The sequence below is a fragment of the Heterodontus francisci genome, unplaced genomic scaffold (assembly GCF_036365525.1).
Source record: "Heterodontus francisci isolate sHetFra1 unplaced genomic scaffold, sHetFra1.hap1 HAP1_SCAFFOLD_510, whole genome shotgun sequence".
NCBI lineage: Eukaryota > Metazoa > Chordata > Chondrichthyes > Heterodontiformes > Heterodontidae > Heterodontus > Heterodontus francisci.
In genome coordinates, this window is record NW_027140486.1 from 689,484 (window position 1) to 701,989 (window position 12,506).

A 12,506-nucleotide genomic window follows, 5' to 3' on the forward strand; every position below is an offset into this window, starting at 1 on the left:
AGAGGGCATAGCCTCAAGATTAGAGGGAGCAGATTTAGGACTGAATTCAGAAGGAACTTCTTCACCAAGAGGATTGTTAATCTGTGGAATTCCATGCCCAGTGAAGTAGTTGATGCAACTTCAGGAAACGTTTTTAAAGCTGAGGTAGATATCTTTTTGAATAATAAAGGAATTAAGGGATACGGTGAGAACGCGGGTACATGAATCTGAGTCCACGAAAAGATCAGACATGATCTTATTGAATGGTAGAGCAGGCTCAAGGGGCCGGACGGCCTACTCCCGCTCCTACTTCTTATGATCTTATGATCTTATGACTAGTTTGAGTGGCTGCAATAGTTTGAGGGGCTGCATTAGTTTGAGGAGCTGCATTAGTTTGAGTGAAGTCTTTAGTTTGACTGAAGTAATTTATTTGAGAGGCTGCATTAATTTGAGGGGCTGCTTAAATTTGAGGAGCTGCATTAGATTAAGGGTCTGCATTAGTTTGAGAGGCTGCCTTCCTTTGAGGGGCTGCATAAATTTGAGGGGCTTTATAAGTTTAGGGGCTGCATAAGTTTAGGGACTGCATATGTTTGAGAGGCTGCATTAGATTGTGGGTCTGCATTAGTTTGCGGGGCTGCCTTTGTTTGAGAGGCTGCCTCAGTTTGAGGGTCTGTATTAGTTTGAGGGGCTGCCTCAGTTTGAGACGCTGCATTAGTTTGAGGGCCAGCCTTATTTTGAGGTGCTGCCTTAGATTGAGGAGCTGCCTTAGTTTGAGGCTCAGCCATAGTTTGAGGGGCTGCCTTAGTATGAGGGGCTGTCTTTGTTTGAGGCGCTGCTATAGTTTGAGGGGATGCATTAGTTTGAGGGGATGCATCAGATTGAGGGGCTGCATTATTTTGAGGAGCTGCATTAGTTTGAGTGAAGTCATTAGTTTGACTGAAGTTATTTATTTGAGAGGCTGCATTAATTTGAGGGGATGCTTTAATTTGAGGAGCTGCATTAGATTAAGGGTCTGCATTAGTTTGAGAGGCTGCCTTCCTTTGAGGGGTTGCATTAGTTTGGGCGCGGCATACGTTTGAGGGGCTGCATTAGTTTGAGGGGTGCCTTAGTTTGAGGGGCTGCATAAGTTTGAAGGGGTGCCTTAGTTTGAGGGGATGCATTATTTTGAGGGGCTGCCTTAGTTTGCGGATCTGCATTATTTCGAGGGGTTGCATTAGTTTGAGTGGCTGCATTAATTTGAGTGAAGTCAGTAGTTTGAATGAGGTTATTCATTTGAAGGACTGCATTAGTTTGAGGGGCTGCATTAGATTGAGGGGATGCCTTAGATTGAGGGGCTACCTTAGATTGAGGGGCTGCTTTAGTTTAAGGGACTGCCTTAATTTGAGGGGCTGCATTAGTTTGAGGTACTGCATTAGTTTGAGTGGCTGCATTAGTTTGGGGGGGCTGCCTTTGTTTGAGGGGCTGCCTCAGTTCGAGGCCCTGAATTAGTTTGAGGGGCTGCCTTAGTTTGAGGGGCTACCTTAGTTTGCGGATCTGCATTATTTCGAGGGGTTGCATTAGTTTGAGTGGCTGCATTAATTTGAGTGAAGTCAGTAGTTTGAGTGAAGTTATTCATTTGAGGGACTGCATTAGTTTGTGGGGCTGCATTACTTTGAGGAGCTGCATTAGTTTGAGTGAAGACATTAGTTTGAGTGAAGTCATTAGTTTGACTGAAATAATTTATTTGAGAGGCTGCATTATTTTGAGGGGCTGCTTTAATTTGAGGAGCTGCATTAGATTAAGGGTCTGCACTAGTTTGAGAGGCTGCCTTCGTTTGAGGGGCTGCATAAATTTGAGTGGCTTTATAATTTTAGGGGCTGCATAACTTTAGGGGATGCATAAGTGTGAGAGGCTGCCTTAGATTGAGGGTCTGCATTAGTTTGCGGGGCTGCCTTTGTTTGAGAGGCTGCCTTAGTTTGAGGGGCTGCCTTAGTTTGAGGGCCTGCCTTAGATTGATGGTCTGCCTCAGTTTGAGGTGCTGCCTTAGATTGAGGGCCAGCCTTCGTTTGAGGTGCTGCCTCAGATTGAGGAGCTGCCTGAGTTTGAGGCTCCGCCTTAGTTTGAGACTCTGCCTTAGTTTGAGGAGCTGCCTTAGTATGAGGGGCTGCCTTAGTTTGAGGCGCTGCTTTAGATTGAGAGGATGCATTAGTTTGAGGGGATGCATTCGATTGAGAGGCTGCATTAATTTGAGGGGCTGCTTTAAATTGAGAGCCTGCCTTAGATTGAGGGTCTGCCTCAGTTTGAGGTGCAGCCTTAGATTGAGGAGCTGCCTTAGTTTGAGGCTCTGCCTTAGTTTGAGGCTCTGCCTTAGTTTGAGGGGCTGCCTTAGTATGAGGGGCTGCCTTAGTTTGAGGCGCTGCTTCAGTTTGAGGGGATGCATTAGTTTGAGGGGATGCATTCGATTGAGAGGCTGCATTAATTTGAGGGGCTGCTTTAATTTGAGGAGCTGCATTAGATTAAGGGTCTGCATTAGTTTGTGAGGCTGCCCTCGTTTGAGGGGCTGCATAAGTTTAGGCGCTGCATACGTTTGAGGGGCTGCATGAGTTTGAAGGGGTGCCTTAGTTTGAGGGGCTGCCTTAGTTTGAGGGGCTGCCTTAGTTTGAGGGGCTGCCTTCCTTTGAGGGGCTGCATTATTTTGAGGGGCTGCATTATTTTGAGGGGCTGCCTTAGACTGAAGGGCTGCCTTAGATTGAGGGGCTGCTTTAGTTTAAGGGACAGCCTTAATTTGAGGGGCTGCATTAGTTTGAGGTACTGCATTAGTTTGAGTGCTGCCTTTGTTTGAGGGGCTGCCTTTGTTTGAGGGGCTGACTTTGTTTGAGAGGCTGTCTTTGTTTGACGGGCTGCCTTAGTTTGAGGTCCTGACTTAGTTTGAGGGGCTGCCTTAGTTTGAGGGGCTGCATTAATTTGAGTGAAGTCAGTAGTTTGAATGAAGGTATATATTTGAGTGGCTGCATTAGTTTGAGGGGCTGTATTAGTTTGAGGCTCTGCCTTCGTTTGAGGGGCTGCCTTCGTATGAGGGGCTGCCTCAGATTGAGGAGCTGCCTTAGTTTGAGGCTCTGCCTTAGTTTGAGGCTCTGCCTTAGTTTGAGGAGCTGCATTAATTTGAGTGAAGTCAGTAGTTTGAATGAAGGTATATATTTGAGTGGCTGCATTAGTTTGAGGGGCTGTATTAGTTTGAGGGGCTGCATTAGTTTGAGGAGCTGCATTAGTTTGAGTGAAGTCATTAGTTTGAATTAAGTTATTTACTTGAGGGGCTGCATTAATTTGAGGGGCTGCATTACTTTGAGGAGCAGCATTAGTTTGAGTGAAGTTATTAATTTGAGGGGCTGCATTAATTTGAGGAGCTGCATTAGTTTAAGGGGCTGAATTATTTTGAGGGGCTGCCTTAGACTGAGGGGCTGCCTTAGATTGAGGAGCTGCATTAGTTTGAGGTACTGCATTAGTTTGAGGTGCTGCATTAGTTTGAGTGCTGCAATAGTTTGAGCGCTGCATTAGTTTGAGGGACTGCCTTTGTTTGAGGGGCTGCCTTTGTTTGAGGGGCTGCCTTAGTTTGAGGTCTTAACATAGTTTGAGGGGCAGCCTTAGTTTGAGGGGCTGCATTAATTTGAGTGAAGTCAGTAGTTTGAATGAAGGTATTTATTTGAGGGGCTGACTTAGTTTGGGTGAAGTCATTAGTTTGAGTGGCTGCATTACTTTGAGGAGCTGCATTAGTTTGAGTGAAGTTATTAATTTGAGGGGCTGCATTACTTTGAGGAGGTGCATTAGATTAAGGGGCTGCCTTAGTTTGAGGGGCTGCCTTAGTTTGAGGGGCTACCTTAGTTTGAGAAGCTGCATTAGATTGAGGGACAGCCTTAGTTTGAGGAGCTGCCTTAGTTTGAGGGTCAGACTTACTTTGAGGGGCTGCAAAAGTTGAGGGACTGCATATGTTTGAGGAGCTGCCTTAGATGGACGGGCTGCCTTAGATTGAGGGGCTGCCTTAGATTCAGGTACTGTAATAGTTTGAGGGGCTGCCTCAGTTAGAGGGACTGCCTCAGTTTGAGGGGCTGAATTAGTTTGAAGGGCTGCATTAGTTTGAGTGAAGTCAATGGTTTGACTGAAGATATTTATTTTTGGGGGCTGCATTAGTTTGAGGGGCTGTATTACTTTGAGGAGCTGCATTAGTTTGAGTGAAGTCATTAGTTTGAATGAAGTTATTAATTTGAGGGGCTGCATTAGTTTGAGAAGCAGACTTCGATTGAGGGTCTGCCTTCGTGTGAGGGTCTGCCTTAGTTTGAGGGTCTGCATTAGTTTGAGCGTCTGCCTTAGATTGAGGGGATGCATTAGTTTGACGGTCTGCCTTAGATTGAGGGGCTGCATTACTTTGAGGAGCTGCATTGGTATGAGTGAAGTCAGTAGTTTGACTGAAGTTATTTATTTGAAGGGCTGCATTAGTTTGGGTGAAGTCATTAGTTTGACTGAAGTTATTTATTTGTAGGGCTGCATTAGTTTGGGCGGCTGCATTACTTTGAGGAGCTGCATTGGTTTGAGTGAAGTCAGTAGTTTGACTGAAGTTATTTATTTGAAGGGCTGCATTAGTTTGGGTGAAGTCATTAGTTTGACTGAAGTTATTAATTTGAAGGGCTGCATTAGTTTGGGTGAAGTCAGTAGTTTGACTGAAGTTATTTATTTGAGGGGCTGCATTCGATTGAGGGGCTGCCTTAGTTTGACGGTCTGCCTTAGATTGAGGGGCTGCATTACTTTGAGGGGCTGCATTAGTTCGAGTGAAGTCAATGGTTTGACTGAAGTTATTTATTTGAGGGGCTGCATTAGTTTGAGGGGCTGCATTACTTTGAGGAGCTGCATTAGTTTGAGTGAAGTCATTAGTTTGACTGAAGTTATTTATTTGAAGGGCTGCATTAGTTTGGGCGGCTGCATTACTTTGAGGAGCTGCATTGGTTTGAGTGAAGTCATTAGTTTGACTGAAGTTATTTATTTGAAGGGCTGCATTAGTTTGGGTGAAGTCAGTCGTTTGACTGAAGTTATTTATTTGAAGGGCTGCATTAGTTTGGGCGGCTGCATTACTTTGAGGAGCTGCATTGGTTTGAGTGAAGTCATTAGTTTGACTGACGTTATTTATTTGAGGGCCTGCATTCGATTGAGGGGCTGCCTTAGTTTGAGGGGCTGCCTTAGTTTGAGGGGCTACTTTAGTTTGAGGGGCTACTTTAGATTGAGAAGCTGCATTAGATTGAGGGTCAGCCTGAGTTTGAGGGACTGCCTTAGTTTGAGGGGCTGCATTAGTTTGAGGGGCTGCATTAGTTCGAGTGAAGTTAATGGTTTGACTGAAGTTATTAATTTGAGGGGCTGCATTAGTTTTGGGGGCTGCATTACTTTGAGGAGCTGCATTAGTTTGAGTGAAGTCATTAGTTTGAATGAAGTTATTTATTTGAGGGGCTGCATTAGTTTGAGGAGCTGCATTACTTTGAGGAGCTGCAGTAGTTTGAGTGAAGTCATTAGTCTGACTGAAATTATTTATTTCAGCGGCTGCATTAGTTTGGGGGCTGCATTGGTTTGAGTGAAGTCATTAGTTTGACTGAAGCTATTTAATTGAGGAGCTGCATTAGATTAAGGGGCTGCATTAGTTTGAGGGGCTGCATAAGTTTGAGGGGCTGCCTTAGGTTGAGGGGCTGCATAAGTTTGAGGGGCTGCCTTAGTAGAGGGGCAGGCTTTGTTTGACGGCCTGCCTTTGTTTGAGGGTCTGCCTTTGTTTGAGGGTCTTCCTTAGTATGAGGGTCTGCCTTGGATTGAGGGGCTGCATTAGTTTGACGGGCTGCTTTAGTTTGAGGGGCTGGCTTAGTTTGAAGGGCTGCATAAGTTGTGAAGGGCTGCCTTCGGTTGAGGGGCTGCACAGGTTTGAGTGGCTGCCTTAGATTGAGGGGCAGCCTTAGTTTAAGGGTCTGCCTTTGTTTGAGGGTCTTCCTTAGTATGAGGGGATGCCTTGGATTGAGGGGCTGCATTAGTTTGAGGGGCTGTCTTAGTTTCAGGGGCTGCATTACTTTGAGGGGATGCATTAGTTTGAGAAGCTGCATTCGATTGAGGGTCTGCCTTAATTTGAGGGGCTGCTTTTGTTTGAGGGGTTGCATTACTTTGAGGGGATGCATTAGTTTGAGAAGCTGCATTAGTTTGAGGGGCTGACTTAGAATGAGGGTCTTCCTTGGTTTGAAGTCATTAGTTTGAATGAAGTTATTAATTTGAGGGGCTGCATTAGTTTGAGAAGCTGCATTCGATTGAGGGTCTACCGAAGTTTGACAGGCTGCCTTAGTGTGAGGGTCTGCCTTCATTTCAGGGTCTGCCTTAATTTGAGGGTCTGCCATAGTTTGAGGGTCTGCATTAGTTTGAGATACTGCATTAGTTTGAGGGTCTGCATTAGTTTGAGGGTCTGCATTAGTTTGAAGATCTGCATTAGTTTGAGGTTCTGCATTAGTTTGAGGTTCTGCATTAGTTTGAGGGGCTGCTTTAGATTGAATGGCTGCATTCGTTTGAGGGGCTGCTGTAGTTTGAGGGGCTGGCTTAGTTTGAGGGGCTGGCTTAGTTTGAGGGGCTGGCTTAGTTTGAGGGGCTGCCTTAGTTTGAGGGGCTGCTTTTGTTTGAGGGACTGCCTTAGTTTGAGGTCTTAACATAGTTTGAGGGGCTGCCTTAGTTTGAGGGGCTGCATTAATTTGAGTGAAGTCAGTAGTTTGAATGAAGGTATTTATTTGAGGGGCTGACTTAGTTTGAGGGGCTGCATTACTTTGAGGAGCTGCATTAGTTGGAGTGAATTTATTAATTTGAGGGGCTGCATTACTTTGAGGAGGTGCATTAGATTAAGGGGCTGCCTTAGTTTGAGGGGCTGCCTCAGTTTGAGGGGCTACCTTAGTTTGAGAAGCTGCATTAGATTGAGGGACAGCCTTAGTTTGAGGGGCTGCCTTAGTTTGAGGGTCAGACTTACTTTGAGGGGCTGCAAAAGTTGAGGGGCTGCATAAGTTTGAGGAGCTGCCTTAGATGGATGGGCTGCCTTAGATTGAGGGGCTGCCTTAGATTCAGGTACTGTAATAGTTTGAGGGGCTGCCTCAGTTTGAGGGGCTGCTTCAGTTTGAGGGACTGCCTCAGTTTGAGGGGCTGAATTAGTTTGAAGGGCTGCATTAGTTTGAGTGAAGTCAATGGTTTGACTGAAGTTATTTATTTTTGGGGGCTGCATTAGTTTGAGGGGCTGTATTACTTTGAGGAGCTGCATTAGTTTGAGTGAAGTCATTAGTTTGAATGAAGTTATTTATTTTTGGGGGCTGCATTAGTTTGAGGGGCTGTATTACTTTGAGGGTCTGCATTAGTTTGAGCGTCTGCCTTAGATTGATGGGATGCATTAGTTTGATGGTCTGCATTAGATTGAGGGGCTGCATTACTTTGAGGAGCTGCATTAGTTTGAGTGAAGTCAGTAGTTTGACTGAAGTTATTTATTTGAAGGGCTGCATTAGTTTGGGTGAAGTCATTAGTTTGACTGAAGTTATTTATTTGAAGGGCTGCATTAGTTTGGGCGGCTGCATTACTTTGAGGAGCTGCATTGGTTTGAGTGAAGTCAGTAGTTTGACTGAAGTTATTTATTTGAAGGGCTGCATTAGTTTGAGTGAAGTCATTAGTTTGACTGAAGTTATTTATTTGAAGGGCTGCATTAATTTGGGCGGCTGCATTACTTTGAGGAGCTGCATTGGTTTGAGTGAAGTCAGTAGTTTGACTGAAGTTATTTATTTGAAGAGCTGCATTAGTTTGGGTGAAGTCATTAGTTTGACTGAAGTTATTTATTTGAGGGGCTGCATTCGATTGAGGGGCTGCCTTAGTTTGATGGTCAGCCTTAGATTGAGGGGCTGCATTACTTTGAGGGGCTGCATTAGTTCGAGTGAAGTCAATGGTTTGACTGAAGTTATTTATTTGAGGGGCTGCATTAGTTTGAGGGGCTGCATTACTTTGAGGAGCTGCATTGGTTTGAGTGAAGTCATTAGTTTGACTGAAGTTATTTATTTGAGGGGCTGCATTCGATTGAGGGGCTGCCTTAGTTTGAGGGGCTGCCTTAGTTTGAGATGCTACTTTAGTTTGAGGGGCTACTTTAGTTTGAGGGGCTACTTTAGATTGAGAAGCTGCATTAGATTGAGGGTCAGCCTTAGTTTGAGGGACTGCCTTAGTTTGAGGGGCTGCATTAGTTTGAGGGGCTGCATTAGTTCGAGTGAAGTCAATGGTTTGACTGAAGTTATTAATTTGAGGGGCTGCATTAGTTTTGGGGGCTGCATTACTTTGAGGAGCTGCATTAGTTTGAGTGAAGTCATTAGTTTGAATGAAGTTATTTATTTGAGGGGCTGCATTAGTTTGAGGAGCTGCAGTAGTTTGAGTGAAGTCATTAGTCTGACTGAAATTATTTATTTCAGCGGCTGCATTAGTTTGGGGGGCTGCATTGGTTTGGGTGAAGTCATTAGTTTGACTGAAGCTCTTTATTTGAGGAGCTGCATTAGATTAAGGGGCTGCATTTGTTTGAGGGGCTGCAAATGTTTGAGGGGCTGCCTCAGTTTGAGGGGCTGCATAAGTTTGAGGGGCTGCCTTAGGTTGAGGTGCTGCATAGGTTTGAATGGGTGCCTTAGTAGAGGGGCAGGCTTTGTTTGACGGTCTGCCTTTGTTTGAGGGTCTGCCTTTGTTTGAGGGTCTTCCTTAGTATGAGGGGCTGCCTTGGTTTGAGGGGCTGCATTAGTTTGACGGGCTGCTTTAGTTTGAGGGGCTGGCTTAGTTTGAAGGGCTGCATAGTTTGTGAAGGGCTGCCTTCGGTTGAGGGGCTGCACAGGTTTGAGTGGCTGCCTTAGATTGAGGGGCAGCCTTAGTTTAAGGGTCTGCCTTTGTTTGAGAGTCTTCCTTAGTGTGAGGGGATGCCTTGGATTGAGGGGCTGCATTAGTTTGAGGGGCTGTCTTAGTTTCAGGGGCTGCATTACTTTGAGGGGATGCATTAGTTTGAGAAGCTGCATTCGATTGGGGGTCTGTCTTAATTTGAGGGGCTGCCTTTGTTTGAGGGGTTGCATTACTTTGAGAAGCTGCATTAGTTTGAGGGGCTGACTTAGAATGAGGGTCTTCCTTGGTTTGAAGTCATTAGTTTGAATGAAGTTATTAATTTGAGGGGCTGCATTAGTTTGAGAAGCTGCATTCGATTGAGGGTCTACCGAAATTTGACAGGCTGCCTTAGTTTGAGGGTCTGCCTTCATTTCAGGGTCTGCCTTAATTTGAGGGTCTGCCGTAGTTTGAGGGGCTGCGTTAGTTTGAGATACTGCATTAGTTTGAGGGTCTGCATTAGTTTGAGGGTCTGCATTAGTTTGAGGATCTGCATTAGTTTGAGGTTCTGCATTAGTTTGAGGTTCTGCATTAGTTTGAGGGGCTGCTTTAGATTGAATGGCTGCATTCGTTTGAGGGGCTGCTGTAGTTTGAGGGGCTGGCTTAGTTTGAGGGGCTGGCTTAGTTTGAGTGGCTGCCTTAGTTTGACGATCTGCATGAGTTTGAGGGTCTGCATTACTTTCAGGGTCTAACTTGGTAAGAGGGGCTGCCTTAGATTGCGGGGCTGCATTAGTTTGAGGGGCTGTATTAGATTCAGGGCCTGCTTTAGTTTAAGAGGCTGCATTAGTTTGAGGGTCTGCCTTTGTTTGAGGGGCTGCATTTGTTTGAAGGTCTGCATAAGTTTAAGGGGCTGCATTAGTTTGAAGATCTGCATTAGTTTGAGGCGCTGCCTTCGATTGAGGGTCTTCCTTGGTTTGAGGTGCTGCCTTTGATTGAGGGCCTGCCTTTGATTGAGGGTCTGTCTTCGTTTGAGGGGATGCAGAGGTTTGAGGGGCTGCAGAGATTTGAGGGGCTGCATTAGTTTGAGGGTCTGCATTAGTTTGAGGGGCTGACTTAGAATGAGGGTCTTCCTTGGTTTTAGGTGCTGCCTTAGATTGAGGGACTGTCTTGGATTGTGGGGCTGCCTTAGACTGAGGGACTGCCTTGGACTGAGGGGATGCCTTAATTTGAGGTGCTGCAGATGTTTGAACGGGTGCCTTAGTTTGAGGGGCTGCATAAGTTTGAGGGGCTGCCTTAGGTTGAGAGGCTGCCTTTGGTTGAGGGGCTGCCTTAGATTGAGGGGCTGACTTAGAATGAGGGTCTTCCTTGGTTTGAGGTTCTGTCTTAGATTGAGGGGATGCCCAGATTGAGGGACTGTCTTCGATTGAGGGGCTGCCTTAGATTGATGGGCTGCCTCAGATTGAGGGGCTGCCTTAATTTGAGGTGCTGCAGAAGTTTGAGAGGGTACCTTTGTTTGAGGGGCTGCATAAGTTTGAGGGGCTGCCTTAAGTTGAGAGGCTGCCTTTGGTTGAGGGGCTGCCTTGGATTGAGGGGCTGACTTAGAATGAGGTTCTTCGTTGGTTTGAGGTGCTGCCTTAGACTGAGGGACTGCCTTAGATTGAGGGGCTACCTCAGTTTGAGGGGCTGCCGTAGTTTGATGATCTGCATAAGTTTGATGATCTGCATAAGTTTGATGATCTGCATTAGTTTGAGGCGCTTCATTAGTTTGAGGAGCTGCATTTGTTTGAGTGAATTCAGTAGTTTGACTGAAGTTATTTATTTGAGGTGCTGCATTAGTTTGAGGTGCTGCATTAGTTTGAGGTGCTGCATTAGTTTGAGGGTCTGCATTAGTTTGAGGGTCTGCATTAGTTTGAGGGGCTGCATTAGTTTGCGGGGCTGCATTACTTTGAGTGAAGTCATTAGTTTGGCTGAAGTTATTAATTTGAGGGGCTGCATTAATTTGAGGGGCTGCATTAGTTTGAGGGTCTGCATTAGTTTGAGGGGCTGCTTTAGTTTGAGGAGCTGGATTAGTTTGAGGGTCTCCCTTTGATTGAGGGTCTCCCTTTGATTGAGGGGCTGCCTTAGATTGAGGGGCTGCCTCAGCTTGATGGGCTGCCTTAGCTTGAGGAGCTGCATTAGATTGAGAGTTGGCCTTAGTTTGATGTGCTGCCTTAGTTTGAGGGTCTGCATTAGTTTGAGGGTCTGCATTAGTTTGAGGGGCTGCCTCAGTTTGAGGAGCTGCCTCGGTTTGAGGTGCTGCCTTAGTTTGAGGGGCTCCATTAGTTTGAGGGTCTGCCTTAGAGTGAGGGATTTCCTTAGTTTGAGGGGCTGCATATGTTTCAGGGACTGCAATAGTTTGAGAGGCTTTCTTAGATTGAGGGGCTGCCTCAGTTTGAGTGTCTGCCTTAGTTTGAGGGGCTGCATATGTTTGAGGGGCCAAATAACGGGGTGGCACAGTGGCGCAGTGGTTAGCACCGCTGCCTCACAACTCCAGCCAGCCGGGTTCAATTCTGGGTACTGCCTGTGTGGAGTTTGCAACTTTTCCCTGTGTCTGCATGGGTTTCCTCCTCGTGCTCCGGTTTCCTCCCACATGCCAATGACTTGCAGGTTGATAGGTTAAGTGGCCATTATCAATTGCCCCTAGTATAGCCAGGTGGTCGGGAAACATAGGGACAGGTGGGGATATGGGATTGGTGTAGGATTAGTATCAATGGGTGGTTGATGCTTGGCAGAGACAGGGTGGGCCCAAGGGCCTGTTTCAGTGCTGTATCACTGAACTAAAGTTTGAGAGTCTGCCTTATTTCGAGGGGCTGTCTTAGTTTGAGGAGCTCCCTTATTTTGATGATCTGCATTACTTTGAGGAGCTGCATTAGTATGAATGAAGTCATTAGTTTGACTGAAGTTATTTATTTGAGGGGCTGCGTTAGTTTGAGCGGCTGCATTAGTGTGAGGGGCTGCATTAGTTTGAGGGGCTGCATAAGTTTCAGGGGCTGCCTTAGTTTAAGGCTCTGCCTTAGTTTAAGGGTCTGCAATAGTTTAAGGGTCTGCATAAGTTTGAGGGGCTGCATAGGTTTGTGGGGCTGCATTAGTTTGAGGGGCTCCATTAGTTTGAGGGTCTGCCTTAGAGTGAGGGGTTTCCTTAGTTTGAGTTGCTGCATTAGTTTGAGGGGCTGCCTTAGTTTGAGAGGCTGCCTTAGTTTGAGGGTCTGCGTTAGTTTGAGGGTCTGCGTTAGTTTGAGGGTCTGCATTAGTTTGAGGAGCTGCATTAGCTTGAGTGGCTGCATTAGTTTGAGGGGCTGTATTGCTTTGAGGAGCTGCATTAGTTTGAGTGAAGTCGTTAGTTTGACTGAAGTTTTTTATTTGAGCGGCTGCATTAGTTTGAGGGGCTGCATTAGTTTGAGTGAAGTCATTCGTTTGACTGAAGTTATTTATTTGAGTGGATGCATTAGTTTGAGAGGCTGCATAAGTTTGAAGGTCAGCCTTAGTTTGAGGGTCTGCATTAGTTTGAGGGTCTGCATTAGTTTGAGGGTCTGCCTTAGTTTGAGTTGCTGCCTTAGTTTGAGTTTCTGCATTAGTTTGCGGTCCTGCAGAAGTTTGAGGGTCTGCCGTTTGTTTGAGAGTCTGCCTTAGTTTGA